Source organism: Hydra vulgaris, chromosome 02 (assembly GCF_038396675.1).
Source record: "Hydra vulgaris chromosome 02, alternate assembly HydraT2T_AEP".
Classification (NCBI taxonomy): domain Eukaryota; kingdom Metazoa; phylum Cnidaria; class Hydrozoa; order Anthoathecata; family Hydridae; genus Hydra; species Hydra vulgaris.
The window spans coordinates 20,764,326-20,776,361 of NC_088921.1; the positions used below are offsets into that span (position 1 = coordinate 20,764,326).

Consider the following 12,036-nt stretch of genomic DNA (forward strand, 5'->3'; position numbering starts at 1 on the left):
GACATATATATTTGAAATGTTAATATGTTTTATTTTGTTTATACTTCCTTTAAGACTTGTTGTGGTATTAATTAAAAAATTTTTTTAATCAATGTTTTTTAATATCGCTTTTCGTTTTAGTAATATTCACAACAAAAACATAAATAAATAAAGAAAAAATCATAAAACTAATAAATAAAAGCAAGCGAAACTAAAAACAAAATAAAATACACAATATTTCACAGGATTCCCTCACATTGTAAATATACTTCTGTTATAAATACTTTATAATGAAATATATGTAATTATCACCAAAAACAAAATACAAAAAGTTCTTGTTAGTTTAATTTCTGGTAAGCTGGCACAGTCCGGCTCATATATTAATCTGATTTTCTGCGTTAGGTCATGGGATCATATGTTTACTTTTCCCTGACCACGGGTTGCCTCTGCTTTGCACTACTGCTTAGCGCGGCCAGAATAAAAATAAAAAAATTTTCTGACTTTTAGTGTTCAACATCGTCAATGGTCTCAGCTGCTTATGATGATGATTCTGCCGATGATGACGAGGACGAAAATGGTTAGACGTACTAATTTAAACTACAAGTACATTTTTAAAGACGGCGTCAGTCCGACTATGTCTGCAGTGTTCAGTTATCGCTTCTCGGCCTAATGGCTAAGATCAAGTGTAGTAACTGTTCTCATGCAATTTTAGTTTGAAGGCAATTTTAGTCTGTCGCAGGTAGTGTGATTTTTTAGAGTGTTTTTGAGTGACCGAGAATAAAAAAAGTAATTAATACACGTAGTGTATTACTAGTATGGATTCAAATTCATTAGAAATTGATACTGACAATATAGGCAGTATTGCCACCACTAAAAGCTGTTGTCAAGCTATAAAATCATCGAACCAACCTACTTGGTACAGCGTTTTAGGTAAGACTCTTTTGAGTCATAAGACTCAAAATAGTTCAGAACTTAATATTTTATCGGCTATCAAGGATGCAGGTCTAAATAATGATCTGGAGGGTTTCCAGATTATTCGTAACGGAACTATGATTGAGCTGGTCATGAAATCCGACAAAGCAAAATTGTTGCTCCAAGAAAAATGGTCTTTGTGTTAACGGTGTGATACATCGTTTTCATAATTCAACTCTAACTCGAAATATTAGCAAACGTATCGCGGTATCCGTAATTAGATTACCTCTAGAAAAAAAGGAGTTTCCGGTCGGGAAAGCGCTGGAAGACTGTGGCTATGGTAAACATATTCACACAAGACCAGTGTTTAAAAAACACCAAAGAATAAAACACCGTACTTCTCCGGCATTTTAGTTGTCATTATTGACAACATTTTTAAACCAATTCCTCGATACCTAAGAATAAGGGGATATAATCTCAGAATCGTCTATACAGGACAAGATCAACAAAAAACTAATTTAAACGAAATTGAAACACAAAAAATACCATGAACTGATAGAGTAGAGAAGGAATGAACAGGAAGTAAAATTGAACCTGAAATAGAGAAAAAAGAAACAAATAAAATATTAATTAATAAAGAAAAATCAACTCCAACCATAGAAACGATAGAATTAAGAAAGGTTGCAAATCCAAATGATTTTGCACCTCAAATTACTAAAAGTGAAAACAATATCACAACTAAAAAAGGTATTATGGATAATATATCAACAAAAGATTTGGAAGAAGGAGAAGTTACTATACTTCAAGTACTTGAAGACATGAACCATTTTGAACTGGTAGAATTTAATTGGATTTTAAATATTTTTACAGATATAACTGTTAGGATGAAGAATTAAATAAACTAAAGAGGTATATAAAGGCTGAATGGGACGAGTACGACGCAGAGCGCAGTAACTACAGACTACTCGAAAAAGACCAAAAAGGAAAACGGATGTTGACGCCAACTTTTTTAAAACTATGGATTCAGGCGAAACGTATTCTTATAATAAAAAAGAATTTGAAAACTACGACGAAGAAGACTACTTATCTAAAAATGAGTGAAATTACGTAGCACATAAAAAAGGGGAATGGGATCAACGAAGAAAAGAATTTACTATGTTTATTAAAAACCACAAAAACAAAACAAGAGGAAAGACGTCAAAAACAACAAATAAACCAAATAAAAAAACAAAAAAGGCAAAAGCTACAAGAATAAAAAAATATATCTATACAAAACCAACTATATTCGAAGCAAAAAATCCGAAATTCATTTAAAGTACAAATAAACTATCAATAATAAATAAATAAAAATAAGCTGTTACAAGTGCTAAAAAGTCACAACCGAGAGTTACTTTTTAAACTTTAAATGGCTCAATAAAAATATAAAACATTAAAACAAAAATACAAATATAAAACATTAAAACAAAAATAAAAACAAAAAATTATAAAAAACACAAAACCATAAAATTGTATAAATATATATAGTGCCTTGGACTCAAAAATAGTTAAAAAAAAAAAAAAAAGTATCTGTTCTCGATTTTTGATCTTACGCATTTAACTGATCTTGTGATTACCTTAAGTGAGGTCTACGTGCCTCATTAGTGTGATTACTAAGGGTTTGCCTTACCCCTATAACGGGTTGCTGGTACAACAATTTTTGCTTGTAGGAGTTTAAGTGTGATTGGGTTTTAGTGTTTTTTTCGTTTTAGTTTTTACGGTTTACTGGCCGTTATAATCTTTTAAGAAATAAACATACACGTAGTGTATTATTAACCATGGCTTTAAAAAGTCCATTACTCCTAAGCGTTATTGACAACAACCTTAAAGTAAAAACCTATGCACAAGCAACAGCTTTTCATCAAACGGACATGCCACTTTAAAAAACTTTTTTTTTGAGTATATTGGACACAAAAATTGCGGAGGACGAGACGGAGAGATCGAAATAGTCATGAGATCTGACAAAGCAAAACACCTTTTACAAGAAAAAGGTCTTACTCTAAAAGGTAAGCTCTACCGTTTTCACAACTCCACACCTTCTAGAAACATATCCAAGCGAGTAGCGGTGTCTGTTATTAAATTTCCACTAGAAAAAATAGTTTCTTCCCGTAGGGAAAGCATTAGAGGAACTGGGATATAGAAAACACATCCACACAAGGCCAGTTTTCAGGCATCCTCGCAAATTTAAAACGCCATATTTCTCTGAGTTATAGTGGCCGTTATGGACAATTTAGAGCGTCCAAGACCTTGACAACTAGAACTTATGGGGTACAATATTAGAGCTATATAAACTAGACAGGACGGAGCAGGAAGTGTAGTTCAGGAAGAGAAAGTAAACGAACAAAAAAAGGAAGACGCAGAAATACCTAGAGAGACGATGAAAGATGTAGAGGAACAACCCGTAGACTTATTTGTAACTAAGTGCACAGACGAGTAGGCCTTTAACAGAATAGCTTCAAAATGTGAAACTCGAAATCTTGCGAAATATAGAGTTTTTCTCAAGGTTTGCAAGAAACTGAAAAAGTATTAAGAAAAAAAATTAATGCCTGTTATAAATGAAACTAACATTATAGAAAACTCTGCACCTAAACCTAAAATATCAGACACTAGTAATGAAGAAGAAATGCCGCAAATAACTAACACACCAACTGAAGAAGTACAAGGAGAACAACCTATGCAAAACTACGGCAGTGATTATAAACAAGAGCGAAAAGATATTGATGTATCTGGAGTTGTACTCCCAAGTGAATTTGAAACTATGAGTTACTGCGAAATATGGTGTTATAACGCAAACTTCTTTTTCGGTTTCGATAAAAGTAATTGCAACGAAAAAGATCTAAAAAAGTATGTTCGGTATCGAAGAGCGTAGTATAAAAAAAAAAAAATTAGAAAGACGACAATAGTATGAGGAACAAAAATTAGCAAAACGAAAAATATATGAACAAGAAAAAATAGAACAAAATCAAAAGCCAAAAAATTTAATAAACAACCGTGACGAATGGTAGTAGAAAAATATATTTAAAAGATATAATAACAATAATAATAAATTAAAACCAAAAAATACATAAACAAAAATTAAAAATTAGATTTAAAAAACTAAAATAAAAATTATGAAATTATCCTAAAACTTAAGAAATATCTTTAACTTCTTAACAAATATCTTTAATTATCTTTGAAAAAATATCTTTAAAATAAGTGCTTCTTATTTTCGGCTTGGTGGCTGTATTAAACCCTTTTAAGTAAGCAATAAAAAAATATTACCTTTCTAAATAAACAAAAAACAAACTTTTATCTAGGACCCTGTGTAAGCCTGGTATCAGTTGCAGGTATCCCTAGTTGATTAAAAAAAAAAAAGTATCTGTTCTTATCAGTTTAATATCTGGTACGCCGGCGCAGTCCGGCTTATATATTAATCTGATTTTTTGCATTAGGTCATGGAATCATAGGTTTACTTTGCCCTGACCACGGGTTGCCTCGGCTTTTCATTACTGCTGAGCGTGGCCCAGATTGAATATAAGAAAAATTCTTGACTTTTAGAGTGTCCGACATCGCTAATGGTCTCACCTGCTAATGATGGTGATTTTTTTTTTAATATATTTTTATTGATTTTTTTTGTTTTGTTGATTTTTTATAAGCATGGGGTTATAGGCTTTTTAGTTTTAATTTGTATTTTTAAAGTGACTCTTGGATGTAACTTTTAAAATTTTGTTTTCTATGCATTTTTTATTGTTAGAGACTGAAGACTAGATTTTCATTCTTGTAGGCACTAATTACATTTTTTATTAAAAATATTGTAGGGAAATCTTCAGTTTTGTTTTTTTCTTTCGCTTTGTTAATTTTAATTTTCTAAATGTATTTTATTTCTCTTTTGATGTTTTCTATCATAATTTTTGAGTGAATTATTTTGTTTCCTTTAACATGTTTGTTTCTCGCTCTCCATAGTTCGGATGTTATTATATGTGTTAGCGTGGTTGTTATTTTTGCTATTTTGTCGTTTCTATTTAAGTTTTCAATGTTAAGCGAGAATAATGTATGGACAATATTGAAAGGCTTTTCTGATATCAGCTTTTCATATATTTTCTTATAAGTGAGCCATACGCTTCCTGCTTTTCTGCATTGTATAAATGGGTGTAGAGTGCCTTCTGGCTTTTTGCATGATTTGCAAGAAATCTGACCACGTCCACGGTTTCTTTTCCATTTTTTAACTTTGTCAGTTAGGTAAGCTCTCTTGTAGCAGTCGCCAGATTGTGTTTTAACTAGGGCCTTGAGCAAACGAGTTAAAACACCTTTTCCATATTTTATTCCAAGGTAACGGTCTTTAAAGTTTTATTTCCCAATTTTTTTGTAGTCTCGTTATATATGTATTGTTATCATTTTCTTTCAGATACTGGTATATATTCTTAGTTGTTTTATGTTTTATAAGTAGCAAATTTTCGTTTTGTTTTATTACATTATTAGTATCACTTATGTAGAATGGTGGGTTATTTATAGCTTTCGGAAAGGTATTTTTTGTTAAAAATTTCCAGGGAGTGTATTTTTCGGAGGCAATTTTTGTTTCATGGAATGCTTTTAAGTATTGTAGTATAAAGGTTGGCTTCGTGGGGTTTTTCTACTTTTTCAAGGTTGAAGAGATGTTTTATTCTTAAGGAAAGACATTTATTTGTTGGTTCTAAGATACTAATTCCGCCTTTGTTGGTCGGAAGATTTAAGATTTCTCGTTTGACAGGTTCGGCATAGTCACTCTGCCACAGATAGGTTAGTGTTTTTGTTTTATTTTCTAATTTACATAAGGTATTTGCACAGATATTTTAGTGTTTTTGTTTTATTTTCTAGTTTAAATAAGGCATTTTGCCAGTTATAATTGGCTGTATAGCCTAGGTCTGTTAAGAAAGTTACACCCAGAATTTTTAGGCCATTGCTGTTTGTCCACGATATTTTGTAGTTTTGGTAATACCTTTGTTAGACATATTTATCATATGCTAGATAGTTATAGCTACCTAAAGCTAGAGCTTTAGTTTTTGTTTATGTTGGAGCCTGTAGCTTTTTCAAAGTTGCTGAGTTTTTTAAAAAGTGCGTCTATTGAGGTGTGGTTTTGGACGAAGATGGTTGTATCGTCGGCATATTGCATAACCTTCAACTCGTTTTTATTACCAGGTATTGATATACCATCAATACTTGTATTTTTGTTTATTTCCAAAGCGAGTGTTTCAACAGCAATGCAGTATAGCATAAGTGAGAATGGGTCACCTTGCCTTACTCCCCTGCTAACGTTGAAAGGAGCACTCATAAAACCATTATTTAGAATGATGGATTGGGTGTTTTCTATTGTTGTTTTTATTGCTCGAATAAAATTCTTTCCCAAGTTGTACTTTTGTTGCACTTTTAGTAAGAAATCTCTATTATCTTAGCAAAGGCTTTTTGTTGGTCAATTGATAGAAGAATAGCTTCTAGATTTTTGGAGTTAGTATAGTACATACTAATGTTAGGTCTCTGGCAAGAAATATATTGGAGAATATATTTCTGGCAGGTACAGAGCACTTTTGTGTTGGTGTCAAGATTTTGTCAAGAACTTTCGCTAGTCTCATTGCCATAGCTTTGGAAGTTATTTTAAGGTCAGACCAAAGAAGGGAGATAGGACGCCAGTTTTGCATGAGGTTCTTATCTCCTTTTGGTATTAGACTGATTAGTGCGGTTCTTTGAGTCCACGATAGTTGACCGTTCTCATTAAAGAGATTATTATTTGCGAGGTTGGTTAGCTCTATACCATATATATACCAGTACTTTTGGTAAAACTCAACAGGTATACCGTCTATGCCTGGAGTTTTTCCTTTTTGTAATGACATAGCTGCTTCATACGATTCTTCACTACTAAGATAATTGTTTAGGTTTTGGTGTTCTTCATCAGTTAATTTATTTTTTATGTTGTTTATAAGATCCTGTTGTATTTCTATATTTAGATCGGTTTTGGTGTAGTGGTTTTGAAAGTATTTTCGGATTGTTTTCATAATGCTGTCTGTTTTATTGTGGGTTACGTTTCCATCGTTTAAAGCTTCTATATTTTTTTTTTTTTGTTTCTAGATTTTTCTAGGTTTAAAAGGATTTTTGGTGGTTTTTCTTCTATTTCTACTAGGGTTTGTTTTATATTTTTATTTTGTTTTGTTTTTTGTTTTTTTTGAGGTTATTAGTTTTATTTTTATCTTTTTAGCTTTGCATATTTGTATATTTATTGGAGTCTGACGAGCAACTCTTGGATGTGGCTCGGTACTTCAAAAAACTAATACTTTTTATTTGTATTTTTTTTAACTTTAAATTTTTCATATTTTATTCTCCAAATATACTTAATTTCCTTTTTTATATTTTCTACTATACGTTTCTAATATACTAATTGTAATTGTAAAGAGTTAAAAATTTCCATTGACCTGTCTCTCTCGCTATTTTAAGAAGAGAAGTAGATATAAAGTATTTCTGCAGGTAATGAGATTCGTGAGGTTTTTGATCCTCTTTCATCGGTAGTACGTGTTTTATCTTTAAAACTAAACTCTACTTGCAGGGATCAAGAATTCCAAGACCACCTATAATAATTGGTATATACAGTATTTCTCTTTTATTGACTCAGCATATTGGCTCTGCCAAAGATATCTTGATATTTCTTTTTTGAGTTGATATTTCATTTTGCTGGTGGATAAAAAAATCAAAAATGGGTAAAATGTTGGCTTTAAACCATATGGGCAAAATATTGGCTATAAACCATATTTGTGAGAGAGCGAATGTGTTAAGAAAAATTCCCTTGCATTTAAGGGATACGTTTCTGTATTTAAAGTGGTAAATTTTTTTTGTTATTTTTGTTAGTGCACATTTCCAGTTCTCGGTCGCTTTATATCCTAAGTCTGTAAAAAAGTTAACCCCCAGTATCTTGAGGCCTGTTAGGTGACCCAATTTTTGCGATGATCAGTGCGAAGTTTATTTTTAATGTGGTCTTCGTATGCAAGGTAGTTAAAGCCACCAAATGCAAATCTTTAGTTTTATTTATGTTTATATTAGAGCCTGTTGCTTGTGTAAATTTTTTTAGACTCCTTAAGATTTCGTCTATTGAGTGAGTATTTTTTGCTACAAAAGTTGTATCGTCAGCATACTGTAATATTTTAAGATGGTTTTTAGATCCTGGTATTGGTATACCGTCGATATTCTTATTTTTTCTAATTTCTAATGCTAGGATTTCGATTGGAAGACAGAAAGGCATTCGAGATATTGGGTCTCCCTGTCTCACTCCTCTATTGACTCTGAAAGGCTTGCTCAGATATCCTTTGTTTAATATTAGGGATTGAGTATTCTTCATGGTTTGTTTGATAGCGAGTATGAATGTTTTTCCCAAGTTAAAGCGTTCCATGACTTTAGACAGGTAGTTTCTGTCTATTTTATCGAACGCTTTTTCTCGGACGATTGTTATAAAGAAACTCTCTATCTTTTTGTTATTCGTGTATTCGATTAAGTCTCTAACAAGTCTAATATTCGAAAAGATTTGTCTTCCTGGAACTGAATACGTTTGAGACGGTTCCAGGATTTTGTCAAGCTCTTTGGCTAATCTAAGTGCCAAAGCCTTTGTAACGATCTTGTAGTCAGAGCAGAGGAGTGATATAGGTCTCAAGTTTGTAATGACTTTGGGGTCTCTTTCTTTTGGTAGCAGTCTAATTATTGCCGTTTTTTTGGACCACGATAGTTCATTTGCTTCGTTGAAAAAGTTTTTATCTGCAAGTTCAGTGAATTCCTTTCCAAATATATTCCAGAATCTTTTTTACAACTCTACCGGCAATCCATCTATTCCTTGTGTTTTATCATTACCTAGCGAGTTTGCTGCTTCGAATAGTTCTTCACTAGTAAACATTACATCCAGGGTTCCTTTTTCGATTTCTGTTAGAGAGTTTTCAATACTTCTTACTAAGTTATTTTGTTTGCGTTCTTCACATGCCTTGTTGGTGTAGAGATATTTGTAGAATTTTCTAATGGTCTTCAGGATATTTGTGTTGTCATGGTAAACGATCTCTTTTTCTATTATTTCTGTTATACTTTTTTTTTTATAGTTGTTTTTTTCCAGAGAAAAAAGATTTTTTAAAGGTATTTCTCTTACCTCAACTATTTTTTGTCTGGTTTTCACAAAGACTCCTCTATCTATTGTCAATTTATTTAATTCATTTTTTAGGAGATTCAATCTGTTTTCGTCTGCATTTTGTTTACTCTGTTAACTTGGATTTTGTTTTCGATGTTTAATATAACTTTGCTATTCTCCATTTTAATTTCTTTAGATCTTTTTATTACAATTTCTTTTACATTGTGTTTCATAATGTCCCACCATTGGTTTTTGTTTTCGAAGGTATTTTTATATGTTTTATTGCTTTAAAAGTTGTTCTTTATCCTTTCTTCAAAAATTGGATCATCTAGTATGTTAACATTTACGTGCCAGTATCCTGATCCTCTTTCCATTTCAAATTTTATGATGCACTGACGAAGAACAGCTTTGTGATCACTTAAATTTGTGTTTATAATGGAGAAAGACTTTAGTATATAGTCATTTGAGGTACAGTATACTCTGTCTATTCTACTTTTTACAGATCCGTCTTTTTTTTTGTATGTAAACTACTCATTGCTTGGGTATGTAATTCTATATATATCTGTAAGTTCGTATTTATTGAGGAATGCTTTTAAATTTGTTTTGCCATGGAAATTATTTTTGTTAAGTTTATATCCCCCTTTTCTATCCATGTTAGGGTATTCCACCATGTTAAATTCTCCGGCAAGGAATAAGATGTCATTCTTTTTAACATGATTTTTGATGGTTCCAAAGAAGTTTTCTTTTTGCATTTGGTCGTTTGGGGCTTATATATTGATAATTCTAACGATTTTACCTTCTATTTCAGTATTTCCTGCTATGATTCTACCTCTGTCATCATATGTTATTTGATCTAATTTTATTGCATTTCTTGTTAGTAAAGCTACACCTCTTTTTTTGTTTGCCATTCTTTTTTCCATTTTTCTTCAGTTTCACTTGTACAATGTGTCCCTTGAATACATATAATGTTGGTATTTAAAGTTTCGAGTTATCTCATTATTTGGTGTCTTTTTTTGTCCTCGTTCAATCCATTTACATTAAAGGTAAGTATCTTAACGGCCATTTTTATATACTAGTATTTTTATTTTCATTTTATATATATATATATATTTTTTATTAAATTTTTTTAATTTATTTTTCATTTTATGTTTTCAATTGTTTTATTTTGTATTTTTATTTGGTTTTATTAGTTTTTGCTTAATTCTGACTCTGTAGGGTCAGTATTTTTATTCGATTTTTTTTGTTTATTGACATTAGTATTTGTATTTTTAATTGTTATTTTTCTTGTGGTCATTTTGCTATTTACTTCTTTATTATGATTATTATCTTTCTTTGGTTCTTCAGTCTCATGGATTTTGTTTTGGCTATTTACTATCTTATCACGAAGAAGTTCAGGTTTATCGATTTTTTCAACTTCATTAACATGGTTATCATCTTCATTTTAATTTTTAATGTTATCTAACTTAGTAATTTTATTACTTTCTACCAATATAGCCTGGCTTATGGAAGTCATTTCTGTTTCAATTACTTTATTGTTTTGAGTTTCTCCTATACTTAGTGTCTGATTGTTTGTAATATTTTTACTGCCTGTTGTTTTTGCTTGGTTTTCACCAACCAAAGTAGTGTCAGCAACCGGAAGCGTATAATCTTTATTTGTTGTTGCAGAACTTGTTTTTTTGTTTAGTTCAGATTCAGATTCAGGCTGCCCAGTATAAATGGCTCTGACTCGAAAACCTCGTAATTCAATATGTCTCAGGATTGGTGTGTTAAAATTTTCCATTATAGCTACTAAGATGCCTGAGTAGTATAATGACCCGTTTTTCGGAATTTCCCTCATAACTGGGTGTGTTATGAGGTGTTTACCGAAGCCCTTTTCTTCCAAGCCTTTTCCAATTTGTGCTGTTTTGGCCTCAATAGGTAAACGTAAAATAGACACGGACATACGGGTGCTAGGTTTTTTAATGGGCGTAGAGTAGTAAAAAAGGTGGTGAAATCCATTGATAGAGAGACCTTCCTCCGAGAGTTTACTCTTTTCACTTTAGGTTTTCATTACTATTTCAAGGATAATTCCTTTTTTTATTATTTAGACTCCTTCGAGATCCTTATCTAAGTTGTGTTCTTTGATGGCACAAAGAACGTCATTTAACGATACTTTTATTTGCAACTTGCATAGGATGGTATTTTTAGGTGTAACATGGTTATTACTATTAGATTAAATTTGAGCAGCCTAAGCATAACTCTTTGTTTTAGTATTTTTTAAACTTATTGTTTCAATAGAAATAAAATTAATATTTTTAATGTCGTTTGAGACATTAAAAATATTAATTATTTTAGTTTTTCAAATTTTAATTAATTCATTGAATGTTGTTTTAAAATTGAATAACTATTAGGTTCTTATTTGTTTTTACTTCTACTAATAGGTTATAACTAGCTATAACCTGTTAGGGAACCTAGTAGTTAGCTACTAGGTTCTAGGTACAATACTAGTTTTTTGTATGTTCTGTACTAATTTCTAAATAAATTGTTTGTATAGGATAGTTGACTATCCATTGGATTTATTAGCATTTCGGATATTTAGCTAGAAAGCTTTCCCTAACTGCTCAAATACTCGCTAAACCTCTCAATTTAAATGACTTTACTCTATATGCACTACAAACATTCAAAGCTCACAAGGCCAGTAGACCTTTTTCGGAAAAACTCAATAGGCAACCCGTGGATAGGGAAGCTTAATACAACGTACAAAAAAGGCACCTACACCTCAGAAAAATAAAGACCACTAGCTCGCTCAAACACTAATTATTCAAAGTGTACCACCCTTGATCTTAGACATTAGGCCGAGAAGCGATAACTGAACACTGCAGACATAGTCGGACTAACGCCGTCTTCAACAATGTACTTGTGGTTTGAATTAGTACGTCTAATCATTTTCGTCGTCGTCATCATCAGCAGCAGCTGAGACCAATGCCGATGTTGGACATTGTAGAAGTCAAGAATTTTTATTATTT

At 31.5% G+C, this 12,036-nt stretch overlaps 2 non-coding genes and 1 pseudogene across 2 annotated transcripts; all 3 read left to right on the top strand.

Annotated features, from left to right (window-relative positions):
- Positions 1 to 259: 259 nt before the first annotated feature.
- On the top strand, positions 260 to 461 carry LOC136077567 (U2 spliceosomal RNA; annotated as a pseudogene).
- A 171-nt stretch (positions 462 to 632) lies between these two features.
- On the top strand, positions 633 to 832 carry LOC136077559 (U2 spliceosomal RNA). Its single transcript, XR_010637097.1, has one exon. It is a non-coding gene; the product is annotated as a U2 spliceosomal RNA (small nuclear RNA).
- Positions 833 to 4,255: 3,423 nt separating this feature from the next.
- On the top strand, positions 4,256 to 4,438 carry LOC136077332 (U2 spliceosomal RNA). Its single transcript, XR_010637024.1, has one exon. It is a non-coding gene; the product is annotated as a U2 spliceosomal RNA (small nuclear RNA).
- Positions 4,439 to 12,036: the final 7,598 nt, after the last annotated feature.